The sequence below is a fragment of the Macaca mulatta genome, chromosome 20 (assembly GCF_049350105.2).
Source record: "Macaca mulatta isolate MMU2019108-1 chromosome 20, T2T-MMU8v2.0, whole genome shotgun sequence".
NCBI lineage: Eukaryota > Metazoa > Chordata > Mammalia > Primates > Cercopithecidae > Macaca > Macaca mulatta.
This window is the reverse complement of record NC_133425.1, coordinates 42,302,644-42,319,785: the sequence shown is the minus strand read 5'-3', so window position 1 is coordinate 42,319,785 and position 17,142 is coordinate 42,302,644.

Here is a 17,142-nt window from a genome sequence, read left to right as displayed (position 1 = left end):
CATGAAGTCAGGAGCAAGACCAGCCTGGCCAACATGGTGAAACCCGTCTCTACTAAAAATACAAAAATTAGCCTGGCATGGTAGCGTGTGCCTGTAATCCCAGCTACTTGGGAGGCTGAGGCCGGAGAATTGCTTGAACTCGGGAGGTGGAGGTTGCAGTGAGCCGAGATTGTGCCACTGCACTCCAGCCTGGGTGACAGAACTGTCTCAAAAAGAAAAAAAAAGAAATATTAATCAGCCTTAAAAAAGAAGGAAATTGTGACACATGCTACAACACAGATGAAACTTAAAGACATTATGTAAAGTGAAATACACCAGATATAAAAGGATAAATATGTATGATTCCACTTACATGAGGTACCCAGAATAGGCAAATTCATAGAGGCAGATTTAAATATAGGTTACCAGCCAGGTGTGGTGACTCACGCCTGTAATCCCAGCACTTAGGGAGGACACAGCAGACAGATTGCTTGAGCCCAGGAGTTTGAAATCAGCCTGGGCAAAATAGTAAGAACCTATCTCTACTAAAAACAAAGTAAATAAATGATAAATTAAAATAGAGGTTACCAAGGGCTGGGGGAGGGGTAATGGGGAGTTTTTGTTTCTTGTTTTTGTTTTGTTTTTTTTTTTGAGACAGAGTCTGTCTCTGTCGCCCAGGCTGGAGTGCAGTGGCACAATCTCGGCTCACTGCAACCTCCGCCTCCTGGGTTCAAGTGATTCTCCTCCCCCAGCCTCCCAAGTAAATGGGACTACAGGTGCATGCCACCACGCCTGGCTAATTTTTTGTATTTTTAGTAGAGATGGGGTTTCACCGTGTTAGCCAGGCTGGTCTTAGAACTCAGGACCTCGTGATCTGCCTGCCTGCCTCCCAGTGCTGGTATTACAGGCGTGAGCAACCTCACCCTGCTGGGAGTTACTGTTTAATGGGTACATAGTTTCAGTTTGCAACATGAAAATGTTCTGGAGATGAACAGTGGTTATGGTTGCACAATAATGTTGATGTATATAATGCCACTGAACTGTACACCCCCAAATAGTTAAAATAGAAAATTTTATGTACATCTTACCGTATTATAATATGAACAAGGATTTCCTGTGTGATGGAAGAGAATTTAAAAAGGGAAAGAGTGTAAATCTTAGAGTGTTTATGCCCTTATTTCAGAGATGGCAACTGAGCAGTTTCTGGGGGTGTTAGAAGGTATTTGGGTATTTGCTTGGAATCTCCCTCCAACTCCTACATTTTAGTCAGCTCTAATCCTTGCCCTTCATGTTTTTCTTTCTAAATGAAGGCCTAATTTTTTTTTTTTTTTTTTTTGTTGGTTTTTACATAGAGACAAGTTTTTGCCATGTTGCCCAGGCTGGTCTTGAACTCCTGGTCTCAAGGGATCCGCCCGCCTTGGCCTCCCAAAGTGCCAGGATTACAGGTGTGAGCCACTGCATCCAGCCCTCTTTTTTTTTTTTTTTTAAGTCAGACTCAAGTTTTTCGGGGATGGTCAAGGAAATTTCGTTGAGATCCTACTTGCTCTGAGTCTCTCTGAAGCAAATCATTGCCTCTAACAAGCAAATATTAGTTTAGGTGAGCTAATAGCCAGGACACATGTATCCCAACACTCTCACCACGATGTTCAAAGTGGATTAAAGATAATCTTATGATACTAAGCTAAGCTATAAACAAACAAGGGACACATTCTTATATAACTTACAGAGGTTAAAACTGAGTAAAGACATTTTACAAAAGTGGTGTTTACAATTCAGTACTGCATTGATAAAATTTCAAAGCACTGGCAGGCATGTTTCGGCCTTGGCAGTGTACTCAACCAAATCCAGGTGGTTTTGGAGAATGAGGAGAGGCTGGAAGAGCTGTAGAGAATGAGCAATTGTATAAGCTTCATGAGCAAATAAAACCTTTCATTCGGAGGGTGTTTGTTGTTCCATATTCCTTGATTTCTTGCTTTCTGACCTTGCAGGGATCTGAGGACTCTTTTATTTGCACCATGGAGGACACGCGGAAACAATTTCAGAAACACCCCAAGGAACTAATAGAATCCTTAGCTGCAAACTCAGTGATTTCAGCTGTTGAATGTGCTCAAACACAGACAAAATATTAAGCAATGGCTCAAATCAGTATTTCCAAAAGGTTTACTTATCTAGTTTTCCTAGATATTTTCATAAAGCCACAGATTTTTTCAACTAGAGAAGCTCACAAAATAGTTTTGGAACCTAGAAACAGGAGAAAAAAGTAATCTTACAATACCATAAGCCCTATGCTTTGTAGTTCTCATTTATTCTTTTAGTTTTTTGTTTTTGTTATTTTTGAGACACAGTCTTACTGTGTCGCCCAGGCTAGAGTGCAATGGCACGATCTCAGCTCACTGCAACCTCTGCCTCCTGGATTCAAGTGATTCTCCTGCCTCAGCTTCCTGACTAGTTGGGATTACAGGTGCTCACCACCATGCCCAGCTAATTTTTGTGTTCTTTCAATAGAGACGGGGTTTCACCATGTTGGCCAGGCTGGTCTCGAACTCCTGACCTTCAGTGATCCACCCACCTTGGCCTCCCAAAGTGCTGGGATTATAGGCGTGAGCCACTGCGCCCAGCCTATACTTTTTTTTTTTTTTTTGAATTCTAGTTTTTTGGTATCTTTTATTTTCTTTTTTTATTTTTTGTAGATGGAGTCTCGCTCTGTTGCCCAGGCTGGAATGCAGTGGCAGGATCTCAGCTCACTGCAACCTCTGCCTCCCGGGTTCAAGGGATTCTCCTGCTTCAGCCTCCTGAGTAGCCAGGATTACAGGCACACACCACCACATCCAGCTAACTGTTGTATTTTTAGTAGAGACAGGGTTTCACCATGTTGGCCAGGCTGGTCTTGAATTTCTGATCTCATGATCCACCCGCCTCGGCCTCCCAAAGTGCTGGGATTACAGGCGTGAGCCACCGCACCCAGCCTCTTTTTCGTTTTTTTAGAGGTAGCATCTTGCTTTGTTGCCCAGGCTGGAGCAGTGACACGATCCTAGCTCCCTGCAGCCTCAAACTCCTGGGCCCAAGCAATTCTCCCATCTCAGCCTTCTGAGTAGCTGGCACTGTATGAGTATGCCACCATACCTGGCTGATTTTTTTAGGTTTAATTTTTAGAGACAGGGTCTTGCCATGTTGCCCAGGTTGGTATCAAACTCCTGGGCTCAAGTGATACTCCCACCTCAGTCTCCTAAAGTGTGAATTCTAGTTCTTATTCATTCTTCAGAAGAAACAGGCAGAAATATTTACCTAGAGTATTATTTATGATTTGGGTTTAGCATCAGGTAGGCCTGGCACAAAGCTTTCTTTTTTTTTTTTTTTCCTTCAACTTTTATTTTAAGTTCCGGGTACATGTGCAGGATGTGCAGGTTTGTTATATAGGTAAACATGTGCCATGGTGGTTCGCTGCACAGATCAACCCATCACCTAGGTATTAAGCCCAGCATCCATTAGCTATTCCTCCTCATGCTCTCTCTCCACCCCCTCAAAGTGAAGGGGTGGCCTGCCCCTCCACACCTGTGGGCGTTTCTCGTTAGGTGGAACGAGAGACTTGAGAAAAGAAATGAGACACAAAGTATAGAGAAAGAAAAAGTGGGCCCAGGGGACCAGGCGCTCAGCATACAGAGGACCCATGCCGGCACCAGTCTCTGAGTTCCCCTAGTATTTATTGATAAATATCTTTACCATATTAAAGAAAAGGAAGTGGCAGGATAATAGGATCATTATAGGGAGAAAGTCAGCAGTAAGACATATGAATAAATATGTCTGTGACATGAATAAGTTTAAGGAAAAGTGCTGTGCCTTGATATGCATATGTCAACATCTCCATAAACCTTTTTAGTGCATAAAGAGCAGCATTGCGCTAGCAAGTCCCGCCTTTCGTCCTAAGGCGGTTTTCGCCTTTCTTAGTAAACAGAACATACAATTGGGTTTTATACCAAGATGTTCCATTGCCCAGGGACGGGCAGGAGACATACTTTTCTCTATCTCAACTGCCAACAACCGCCCAGAGGCCTTCTTTCCTCTTGTACTAGTCCTCCTCAGCACAGATCCTTCACGGGTGTCAGGCTGGGGGACGATCAGGTGTTTCCCTTCCCACGAGGCCATATTTCAGACTATCACATGGGGAGAAACCTTGGACAATACCTAGCTTTCCTAGGCAGAGGTCCCTGCGACCTTTGGCAGTGTGCGTGTCCCTGGGTACTAGAGATTAAGAGAATGGTGATGACTTTTAACCAGCAAGCTGCCTTCAGGTACTTGTTTAACAAAGCACAGCCTGCACAGCCCAAAATCCTTTAAACCTTGAGTCACCATAGCACATGTCTCTTGCAAGGACAAGGTTGGGGGTAGGGTCACAGATTAACAGCATCTCAAATACAGAACAAAATGGAGTCTCTTATGTCTACTTTCTATATAGACACAGTAACAGTCTGATCTTTCTTTCTTTTCCCCACATCAAAGCTTTATTAATAACAATATTATATAACATTTATAGGTAATATTTATTAGACTTTTAAAATAAAATTTCTTTTTTTTTTTTTTTTTTGAGACGGAGTCTCGCTCTGTCGCCCAGGCTGGAGTGCAGTGGCCAGATCTCAGCTCACTGCATCCTCCGCCTCTGGGGTTTACGCCATTCTCCTGACTCAGCCTCCCAAGTAACTGGGACTACACGCGCCCGCCACCTCACCCGGCTGGTTTTTTGTATTTTTTTAGTAGAGACGGGGTTTCACCGTGTGCGCCAGGATGGTCTCGATCTCCTGACCTCGTGATCCGCCCATCTCGGCCTCCCAAAGTGCTGGGATTACAGGCTTGAGCCATCGCGCCCGGCCTAAAATAAAATTTCTTAATAGAAATGGGGTTTTGCCATGTTGCCCAGGCTGGTCTCAAACTCCTGAGCTTTAAGCGATCCTCCTGCCTTGGCCTCCCAAAGTGCTGGGATTGCATGCAGGCATTGGCCACTGCACCTGGCCTTATTGCTTTATTTTATTTTATTTTATTTTATTTTATTTTATTTTATTTTGAGACAGTCTTGCTCTGTTGCCCAGGCCGATCTTGATCTTGACTCACTGCAGCCTCCTCCTCCCCAGTTGAAGTGATTCTTTTTTTTTTTTTTTTTGAGACGGAATCTCACTGTCGCCCAGGCTGGAGTGCAGTGGCGCAATCTCGGCTCACTGCAAGCTCTGCCTCCCGGGTTCACACCATTCTCCTGCCTCAGCCTCCCAAGTAGCTGGGACTACAGGCTCCTGCCACGACGCCCGGCTAATTTTTTTGTATTTTCAGTAGAGATGGGGTTTCACCATGTTAGCCAGGATGGTCTCAATCTCCTGACCTCGTGATTCGCCCGTCTCAGCCTCCCAAAGTGCTGGGATTACAGGCGTGAACCACTGCACCTGGCCTGAAGCGATTCTTGTGTCTCAGCCTCCCAAGTTGCTGGTATTACAGGTGCCTGCCACCGCGCCTGGCTAATTTTGGTATTTTTAGCAGAGATGGAGTATTGCCATGTTGGCCAGGCTGGTCTCAAACTTCTGACCTCAAGTGATCCACCCTCCTCGGCCTCCCAAAGTGCTGGGATTATATACAGGTATTGAGCCACCACACCCAGCCTTATTGGACATTTTGAATGTGCTGGATACTGCACCAAGTGCTTTACTGCATCATCTCATAGATGCCTTAGAAGAACCCTATGACACACCACTGTTAGCTCCATTATACAGATAGGAAAACTGATATTCACAGAGGTTGGGCTACTTATTAAGATTACATAGCTAGACTGGGCACAGGGGCTCATGTCTGTAATCCCAGCACTTTGGGAGGCTTGAGCCCAGGAGTTCAAGACCAGCGTGGGCAACATAGAAAGACCTCATCTCTACCAAAACAAAAAAATTAGCCGGACATGGTGGCACACACTTGTGGTCCTAGCTTCTTAGGGGCCTGAGGTGGGAGGATACTCTTGAGCCTAGGAGGCTGAAGCTGCAGTGAGCTGTGATCACGCCACTGTACTTCAGCCTGGACAACAGAGCAAATTAAAAAAAAAAAATCACATAGCTAGGGTGGCAAAGTTAAGACTTGAACTTAGGACTCCATGGGTTCAGTGCTCAGTCCTACAAGACTGCCCCTATTTCAGACACCAGCCACAAGTGGGGTCCCCAGGACACCCACACTTCTGCCCAGCTGGTTAAAAATTTGGGAGTTCGCATGACCTACCCCCCATATTCAGTAATTCACTATAATTACTCACACAACTCAGGAAAGTGCTATAATTATTATTACAGTTTTATTTTAAAGAATAAGGCTGGGCGCAGTGGCTCACGCCTGTCATCCCAGCACTTTGGGAGGCCGAGACGGGCGGATCACGAGGTCAGGAGATCGAAACCATCCTGGCTAACACGGTGAAACCCCGTCTCTATTAAGAAATACAAAAAACTAGCCGGGCGAGGTGGCGGGCGCCTGTAGTCCCAGCTACTCGGGAGGCTGAGGCCGGAGAATGGCGTGAACCCGGGAGGCGGAGCTTGCAGTGAGCTGAGATCCGGCCACTGCACTCCAGCCTGGGCGACAGAGCGAGACTCCGTCTCAAAAAAAAAATAAAATAAAATAAATAAAAAAAATAAAATAAAAAAATAAAGAAAAAAAGAAATCTGGTCTGGGCATGGTGACTCATGCCTGTAATCCTAACACTTTGGGAGGCCAAGACAGGTAGATTGCTTGAGATCAGGAGTTTGAGACCAGCCTGGGTAACATGACAAACCTTGTCTCTACCAAAAATATAAAAATTAACCAGGTGTGGCAGTGCATGCCTGTTGTCCCAGCTACTCAGGAGGCCAACATAAGATGATCATTGGAGCCTGGGAAGTTGAGGCAATAGTGAACCATGATCATGCCACTGCATTCCAGCCTGGGTGACAGAGCGAGACCCTGTCCCAAAAAAAAAAAAGAAAAAAGAAAAAAATAGAAATATTCTGATAGCCTTATTAAGCATCCTTTTTATGTGATGAGTTGCTTCTCTCTTGCTGCTTTCAAGATTTTTTCTTTCTTTTTGTCTTCCAACAGCTTGATTATACAGTGTCTCAGCATGGGCACATTTGGGTTTAACCTCCTTGGAGTTCATTGAGCCTCTTGAATTGATACACTCAGTCTTTCCTCAAATCTGGGAAGTTTTCAGCTATTATTTCTTCAAATAAACTTTCTGTATCTTCCCTTGTCTCTTCTCTTTCTGAAATTCCCATAATGTGTATACTAATCCACTTGATTGAGTCCCATAAGTTCCTTAGGTTTTGTTCACTTTTCTTCATTTTTATTTCTTTTTTCTGTTCAAACTCAATCATTTCAAATGACCTGTTGTCAAGTCTCACCGATGCTTTCTTCTGCCTGCTTGAGTCTGCAGTTAACTCCTCTAATGAATTTTTCAGTTCAGTTATTATATTTTTCAGCTTCAGGATTTTTGTTTGGTTCTTTTAACAAAAACAATTTCTTTCTCTTTGTTGATATTCTTATCGTGTTCATATATTGTTTTCCTGATTTCCTTTAGTTCTTTGTCTGTATTATCCTTAGTTCTTTGAGCATATTTAAAATAGCTGTTTTAAAGTTTTTGTCTGGCCGGGTGCGGTGGCTTAAACCTGTAATCCCAGTACTTTGGGAGGCTGAGACGGGCGGATCACGAGGTCAGGAGAGCAAGACCATCCTGGCTAACATGGTGAAACCCCGTCTCTACTAAAAAATAAAAAAAAAAAATAGCCAGACGAGGTGGCGGGCGCCTGTAGTCCCAGCTATTCAGGAAGCTGAGGCAGGAGAATGGCGTAAACCCAGGAGGCGGAGCTTGCAGTGAGCTGAGATCTGGCCACCACACTCCAGCCCGGGCGACACAGCGAGACTCCGTCTCAAAAAAATAAATAAATAAATAAAGTTTTTGTCTGGTAAGTCCAGTCCCGTCTTTCTTCAGAGATGGTTTCTGGATATTTGTTTTGGTCCTTTGGATGGGCCATATTTTAGTGTTTCTTTGTATATCTTGTAATCTTTTGTTGAAAATTTGACACCTGAAAAACAACCACCTTTTATAGACTTTACAGACTACTTCTGTACAATGGAAGACCTTCTCTAATTAGCCTTATATGAAGGGTTAAGGTTTCCTCAGGCCTTTTTTAGGTATGGGTCTTCCCTGGCCAGTGTGTGTGTTCTTTTTTACAATTCACCCATACACACAGAAATTCAATCGATAATTTTGTATTCCTCAATCAGTAATTTCTTGCCCCACATATCTGCAGGTCTGTAGTCCCCCTGTGACTTTCATGAGCCATGCCTGCTCCTTCCTGAAGTTTTTCCTAGCCTGAGCCATGTTGTATTTGGCCATGTGAGCTCCAAGATAAGTAACAGGTGACAGAGAGACCAATCAGGCAGCCCTTAGACAGGTTATAACATTAAAAATTAGGTTCACTCTCTCTCTGGTTCAAAGAAATGGAGACCAGACCACTGCTTCCTGTAAGGCACACCATGCCAAGCTAGAAGTGGGTGGAGCAAAGGCAAACAAAACTGCCATGAAACTTCCTTCTATTTGTAATGTGGCTTTTTCTTTCTCTGCATTCACTTGGTTGTTGGAGGTCTTTTGATTGATTTCCACAGCCCCTATTATTTTAGTCATTCTCTAGTTGTTTATTTAATGTTTCCATAGGGGAAACAAGGGCCTGAAGCTTTCTGAAGTTTTTTTAGTCCACCATTTGCTGGTATCACTCCAAGTGTTTTTTTTTTTAGAGGCAGAATCTTGCTCTGTCTCCCAGGCTGAAGTGCAACAGTGATGTGATATCATGGCTTACTGCAGCCTCGACCTCCTGGGTTGAAGTGATCCTTCTGCTTCAGCTTTTTGAGTAGCTGGGACTACAGGCATGTACCACCACACCTGGCTTTTTTTTTCTATTTTTTGTAGAGACAGGGTCTTGCTACGTTGCCCAGGCTGGTCTTGAACTCAAACAATCCTCCCACCTAAGCCTCAAAAAGTGCTGGGATTACAGACGTGTGCCAAGCGTCTTTTTAATAACTCATGACCAATAAATGCATAAATTATCTGTTGTCTTCCTTAGGCAGATAACAGGTGAGGTAGGTGAAGCCCAGGCCTGCCCAAGGACACTGGTGTCTTTACCCCATGCTGAGAAAAGGCCAGAATGTTAGAGCTTAAAGGGCCCTTGCAGTTATCCAGCCCCACCCCACATTATAAGGATATAGGTAGTTCCAACGGGAACTGCTACTGCTATCCAGTCCATAAGCCAATTGAGATCTGAAATGAACTGTTTCTCTCTTTCCCATCCCAGTAATGACGGTAGCCATCAAAAACAGCTTTAGAGTTTGCTATGTGCTTTCCCTTTTGTCCTCTAATTGAATTTTCCAACCCCCTGGAAAGGTGAGTACTATCAGTCTGTTGCACAGATAAGGGAACTGGGACTGGGAGAGCTTGAGATTTTCTCTGGGTGACATGGCAGTCAGAACTTCCAAATGTGCGGGGGTCTGTCCTGCAGACCCCAGCTTGCACGATGGACAAATAACATACCCAGATACCGATATTCAGAGAAAGAGCAGCTAGGGGCCCGAGCCACTCACAGACACCAAGGAAGGTGCTGTAAAGAGTCAGCAGCTATGGCCTCAACTAGCTGGCCCTGTGGGCATTTGTTTAGCACAGTTTTAACGATAAAAGCTTTGAGTCAACACACCTGTGGGTAATTAATCCGGTAGCCCCCCCCCCCCCACCCCACCCTGAGAGAGCCATCCTGCCCATGAGTGATCAAAGGTTCGTTTTAGGACCACGTGAGTAAACAAGCTATTTAGATAAACTCCTCTACATTCCTACGTATCTGTACCCTAAGCTATTAAGTGGATTTGACTGCCTTCAGCCAAACAATTTATGCAAACCTCCAGGCCTTCCAGGAGGGTTGGTGTTTATATCCTATAACTTCATCTTAAAATTTCTCCCACCTGCCTGACTGAACTCCCACAAAATTGGAAACCTATGTCTGTGCTATGATGTAATTGACTGTAATTCTACTCAGGGCAGAAGTCATCTATTTAGACACAGGGCATGCTGCCTCTTCCTAAAGGTAACAGAGTGAAGGACTGGGGAAGCCAGATTGCAGGACAGGAGAGGAGGATAGGCCTTTTTTTTTTTTTTTTTTTTTTTTTTTTTTTTTTTTTTGAGACAGAGTTTCGCTCTTATTGCCCAGGCTGGAGTGCAATGGTGTGTTCTCGGCTCTCTGCAACCTCTACCTCCCTGGTTCAAGCAATTCTCCTGCCTCAGCCTCCTGAGTAGCTGGGATTACCGGCATGAGCTACCATGCCTGGCAAATTTTGTATTTTTAGTAGAGATGGGGTTTTTCCATGTTGGTCAGACTGGTCTTGATCTCCCGACCTCAGGTGATTGGCCTGCCTCAGCCTCCCAAAGTGCTAGAATTAGAGGCATGAGCCACCACGCCCAGCCAAGGATAGGCTTTTTTTTTTTTTTTTTTTTTTGAGACGGAGTCTTGCTCTGTCGCCCAGGCTGGAGTGCAGTGGCCAGATCTCAGCTCACTGCAACCTCCGCCTCCCGGGTTTACGCCATTCTCCTGCCTCAGCCTCCCAAGTAGCTGGGACTATAGGCGCCTGCCACCTCGCCCGGCTAGTTTTTTGTATTTTTTTTTTTTTTTTAGTAGAGAGGGGTTTCACCGTGTTAGCCAGGATGGTCTCGATCTCCTGACCTCGTGATCCGCTTGTCTCGGCCTCCCAAAGTGCTGGAATTACAGGCTTGAGCCACCGCGCCCGGCCAAGGATAGGCTTTTGAAGACTGTTTGTGATAGATGATATGGCAGTGATGCAAGCAAGCCCCAGACAGATGAGGCCAGGGGCTGCTGGCCACAGGCTCCTTCCCTACAAGTGCAAAGAAAAGTGTCAGCTCATAAACTGGGGAGGAACTGGATGTGTTCATCTAGCTGCAAGGCTCTGGTTCCAGCTCCCAGCTTGCTTGCCTGCCTGCCTGCCTGCCTTCCTTCCTTCCTCCCTCCCTCCCTCCCTCCCTCCCTCCCTTCCTCCCTCCCTTCCTCCCTCTCTTTCGGTTTTTTTTTTTTTTTTTTTTTGAGATGAAGTCTCGCTGTGTCACCCAGGCTGGGGTGCAGTGGCACGATCTCGGCTCACTGCAAGCTCCGCTTTCTGGGTTCACGCCATTCTCCTGCCTCAGCCTCCGAGTAACTGGGATTACAGGCGCTCGCCACCACGCCCGGCTAGTTTTTTGTATTTTTAGTAGAGACGGGGTTTCACCATGTTAGCCAGGGATGGTCTCGATCTCCCCGCCTCGGCCTCCCAAAGTGCTGGGAGCCACCGCGCCCGGCCCCTCCCTCTCTTTCTTTCTTTCTTGGAGTCTCGCTGTGTCACCCAGGCTGGAGTGCAGTGGCATGATCTCGGCTCACTGCAAGCTTTGCCTCCCAGGTTCATGCCATTCTCCCACCTCAGCCTTCTGAGTAGCTGGGACTACAGGTACGTGCCACCATGCCCAGCTAATTTTTTATAGTTTTAGTAGAGATGAGGCTTCACCATGTTGGCTAGGCTGGTCGCAAACTCCTGACCTCACGTGATCTGTCTGCCTCAGCCTCCCAAAGTGTTGGGATTACAGGAATGAACCACCACACCCAGCCCTAGCTTTTCTTTTTTGTCTTAGACTCAGGTACTCAACTTGCTGGATTAGATACTTGGTTAGACAGTTTGGCCACCAATGCAGAGCTCTCCTTTCTTGTTGCCTCAGGACACAGAGAACAGAGGATCTCAGCTTTTGAACAGTCTGGGGAAACAGAGTATACCAAAAAATATGAGAAAAATACAAATTTTACAAAGACCTGACAATCTTGTACTAGTCTTGAGTACCCAGAACCCTATTATGGTCAGAAACTCTTAGAGATGAAGAAATGCTCCAGCCAATTCTGTTGTTTGAGGGTTTGTTGTTGTTGCTGTGTTTTTGTTTTTGTTTGAGACAGGGTCTCACTCTGTCACCCACACTGGAGTGCAGTGGCATAAACACAGGAAAGGCAAGTGATATGGTTTGGCTGTGTCCCCACTTAACTCTTATCTTGAACTGTAGCTCTCATAATCCCCACATGTTATGGGAGGGACCCAGTGGGAGGTAATTGAATCATGGGGGTGGTTACCTCCATGCTGTTCTAATGATAGTGAGTGAGTTCTGATGGTTTTATAAGGGGCTTTTCCCCTGCTCCACTCTGTAGTTCTCCTTGCTGCCACCATGTGAAGAAGGACGTGTTTGCTTCCCCTTCTGCCATGCTTGTAAGTTTCCTGAGGGGCTTTCCCGACATGCTGAACAGTGAGTCAATTAAACCTCTTTTTTTTTTTTTGAGATGAAGTCTGGCTCCATCGCCACACTGGAGTGCAATGGTGCGATCTAGGCTCACTGCAACCTCTGCCTCCCAGGTTCAAGTGATTCTCCTGCCTCAGCCTCCCAAGTAGCTGGGACTACAGGTGTGTACCACCACACCCAGCTAATTTTATTATTTTTAGTAGAGATGGCGGTTTCACCGTGTTGGCCAGTATGGTCTTGATCTCCTGACCTCATGATCTGCCTGCCTCAGCCTCCCAAAGTGCTAAGATTACAGGCGTGAACCACCATGCCTGACCTAAATGCCTTGCCTTGCCTTGCCGATGGAGTCTTGCTTTTGTTGTCCAGGGTGGAGTTGCAATTGCATGATCTCGGCTCACTGCAACCTCCGCCTCCTGGGTTCAAGCAATTGTCCTGCCTCAGCCTCCTGAGTAGCTGGGATTACAGGTGCCCGCCACTATGCCTTGCTAATTTTGTATTTTTAGTAGAGACAGGGTCTTGCCATGTTGGTCAGTCTGGTCTTGAACTCCTGACCTCATGATCCACCTGCCTTGGCCTCCCAAAGTGTTGGGATTACAGGCGTGAGCCACTGCACCTGGCCTCTAAACCTCTTTTCTTTATAAATTACTCAGTCTTAGGTATGTCTTTATTAGCAGCATGAGAGCTGACTAATACAATAAATTGGTACCACAGAGAGTGGGGCGTTGCTGTAAAGATACCCAAAAATGTGGAAGCAACTTTGGAACTGGGTAACAGGCAGAAGTTGGAACAGTTTGGAGGGCTCAGAAGAAGACAGAAAAATGTGGAAAGGTTTGGAACTTCATAGAGACTTGGAAGGCTCAGAAGACAGAAAGATGTAGGAAAGTTTGGAAAGATGGAGGAGAGTTTGGAACTTCCTAAAGACTTGTTGAGTGGCTTTGATCAACATGCTGATAGTGATGTGGACAATGAAGTCCAGGCTGAGGTGTGATCTTATGGAGATGAGGAGCTTGTTGGGAACTGGAGCAAAGGTCACTGTTACTATTCAAAGAGACTGACGGCATTTTGCCTCTGCCCTAGAGATCTGTGGAACTTTGAACTTGAGAGAGATGATTTAGTGTATCTGGTGGAAGAAATTTCTTTTTTTTTTTTTTTTGAGACGGAGTCTCACGCTGTTGCCCAGGCTGGAGTGCAGTGGCGCGATCTTGGCTCACCGCAAGCTCCGCCTCCTGGGTTCACGCCATTCTCCTGCCTCAGCCTCCTGAGTAGCTAGGACTACAGGCGCCCGCCACCGCGCCCGGCTAATTTTTTTTTTTTTTTGTATTTTTAGTAGAGACGGGGTTTCACTGTGGTCTCGATCTCCTGACCTTGTGATCCGCCCGCCTCGGCCTCCCAAAGTGCTGGGATTACAGGCTTGAGCCACCGCGCCCGGCCTGGTGGAAGAAATTTCTAAGCAGCAAAGTGTTCAAGAGGAAGCAGAGCATAAAAGTTGGAAAATTTTCCAGCCTCAGGATGCAGTAGAAAAGAAAAACCCATTTTCTGAGGAGAAATTCAAGCCTGCTGCATAAATTTGCATAAGTAACAAGGAGCCAAATGTTAATGACCAAGACAATGGGGAAAATGTCTCCAGGGCATGTCGGAGACCTTCATGGCAGCCCCTTCCATCACAGGCCTGGAAGGAAGCCTAAGAGAAAACAATGGTTTCCTGGGCTGGGTCCAGAGCCCCCCTGCTGTGTGCAGCCTCAAGACTTGGTGCCCTGCATCCCAGTCACTCTAGCTATGGCTAAAAGGCGTTAAGGCACAGCTTGGGCCATGGCTTCAGAGGCTGCAAGCCAAAGCCTTGGCAGCTTCTGCATGGGGTTGACTGTGGGTGCACAGAAGTCAAGAATTGAGGTTTGGGAACCTCTGCCTAGATTTCAGAGAATGTATGGAAACACCTGAATGTCCAGGCAGAAGTTTGCCGCAGGGGCAGAGCCCTCATGGAGACCCTCTGCTAGGGCAGTGTGGAAGGGAAATGTGGGGTTGGAGCCCTCACACAGAGTCCCCACTGGGCACTGCCTAGTGGAGCTGTGAGAAGAGGGCCACCATCCTCCAGACCCCAGAATTGTAGATCCACTGACAGCTTGCACCATGTACCTGGAAAAGCTGCAGACACTCAACACCAGCCCATGAAAGCAGCTGGGAGGGGGCTGTGCCCTGCAAAATCAAAAGAGTGGAGCTGCCCAAGGTGGTAGGAGCCCACCCCTTGCATCAGCATAACCTGGAGGTGAGACATGGAGCTAAAGGAGATCATTTTGGAACTTTAAGGTTTAGTGACTGCCCTATTGGATTTCAGACTTGCTTGGGGCCTGTAGCCCCTTTGTTTTGGCCAATTTCTTCCATTTGGAATGGGTGTATTTACCCAATGCCTGTACCTCCATTGTATCTAGGAAGTAACTAGCTTGCTTTTGGTTTTACATGCTCATAGGCAGAAGGGACTTGCCTTGTCTTAGATGAGGCTTTGGACTTGGACTTTTGAGTTAATTCTGGAATGGGTCAAGACTTTGGGGGACTGTTGGGAAGGCATGATTGCATTTTGAAATGTGAGGACATGAAATTTGGGAGGGGCCAGGGGCAGAATGATATGGTTTGACTTTGTCACCACCCACATTTCATCTTGAACTATAGTTCCCATAATCCCCATGTGTCATAGGAGGAACTCAGTGGGAGGTAATTGAATCATGGGAGCGGTTACCTCCATGCTGTTCTCATGATAGTGAGTGAGTTATTACAAGATCTAATGGATTTATGTATGTATGTATTTATTTGCTTGTCTATTTATTTTGAGATGGAGTCTCAGTCTGTTGCCTGGACCGGAGTGCAGTGGTGCAATCTTGGCTCACTGCAACCTCTGCCTCCCGGGTTCAAGTGATTCTCCTGCCTCAGCCTCCTGAGTAGCTGGGATTACAGGCGCCTGCCACTACGCCCAGCTAATTTTTTGTATTTTTAGTAGAGATGGCGTTTCACCATGTTGGCCAGTATGGTCTTGAACTCCTGACCTCGTGATTCACCCGCCTTGGCCTCCCAAAGTGGTGGGATTACAGGCGTGAGCCACTGTGCCTGGCCGAGATCTGATGGTTTTACAGGGGGCTTTCCGCCACCTTTGCTCTACACTTCTCCTTGCTGCTGCTATGTGAAGAAGGATGTGTAAGTTTCCCCTTCTGCCATGATTGTAAATTTCCTGAGGCTTCCCCAGCCATGCTGAACTATGAGTCTATTAAATCTCTTTTCTTTATAAATTACCTAGTCTTGGGTATGTCTCTATTAGCAATGTGTGAACAAACTAACACAGGAAGCAAAACTGCCATGAAACTTCCCTCCTTTTTTTTGAGACAGAGTCTAGCTGTGTTGCCCAGGCTGGAGCATGGTGGCATGATCTCAGCTCACTGCAACCTCCACCTCCCAGGTTTGAGCATTCTCCTGCCTCAGTCTCCTGAGTAACTGGGACTACAGGCACATGCCACCATGCCTGGCTAGTTTTTGTATTTATAGTAGAGATGGGGTTTCACCATATTGGCCAGGCTGGTCTCAAACTTATAGGCTCTAGTCAGCCGCCCACCTCGGCATCCCAAAGTGCTGAGATTACAGACATGAGCCATCATGCCAGGCTCCTTCCATTTTTAATGTGGCTTTTTCTTAGATGTGTATTCACTTGGTTGCTGGTCTTTTTATTGATTTCCACTGTCCCTATTAAGTTATTTTAGCCAGTTTCTAGTTGTTCATCTAATGTTTCCATAGTGGAAACAAGGACCTGAAACTTTCTTTTTTTTTTTTTTTTTGAGACGGAGTCTCGCTCTGTCGCCCCGGGCTGGAGTACAGTGGCCGGATCTCAGCTCACTGCAAGCTCCGCCTCCCGGGTTTACGCCATTCTCCTGCCTCAGCCTCCCGAGTAGCTGGGACTACAGGCGCCCGTCACCTCGCCCGGCTAGTTTTTTTGTATTTTTTTAGTAGAGACGGGGTTTCACCGTGTTAGCCAGGATGGTCTCGATCTCCTGACCTCGTGATCCGCCCGTCTCGGCCTCCCAAAGTGCTGGGATTACAGGCTTGAGCTACCGCGCCCGGCCTAGGACCTGAAACTTTCTAGTCCACTGTCTTGCTGGTAACACTCCAAGCTTGTTTGTTTGTTTGTTTGAGGCAGAACCTCACTCTGTTGCCCAGACGGGAGTGCAGTGATGCAATCAGGGGTCACTGCAGCCTCAACCTTCTGAGCTCCAGCTATCCTCTAGCCTCAGCATCCTGAGTAGTTGGGATTATAGGCATGCATCACCATGCCCAGCCCTTAAAGTAAAGGATAGAGGCCGGGCGCGGTGGCTCAAGCCTGTAATCCCAGCACTTTGGGAGGCCGAGGCGGGCGGATCACGAGGTCAGGAGATTGAGACCATCCTGGCTAACAGGGTGAAACCCCGTCTCTACTAAAAATACAAAAAAATTAGCCAGGTGTGGTGGCGGGCGCCTGTAGTCCCAGCTACTAAGGAGGCTGAGGCAGGAGAATGGCATGAACCCAGGAGGCGGAGCTTGCAGTGAGCCGAGATCGCGCCACTGCACTCCAGCCTGGGGGACAGAGCAAGACTCTTGTCTCAAAAAAAAAAAAAAAAAAAAAAAAAAAAAAAGTAAAGGATAGAAATTCTTCAATATGTATCTCCAAAAATAAGAACATTCTATTCCATAACTATAATACCATTATATTATATGTACACATTTAACAGTAGTTTCATAATACTACCCCAGTCCATATTCAAGTTTCCCTAATGTAATTATTACATATTTTATTTCATCATTAT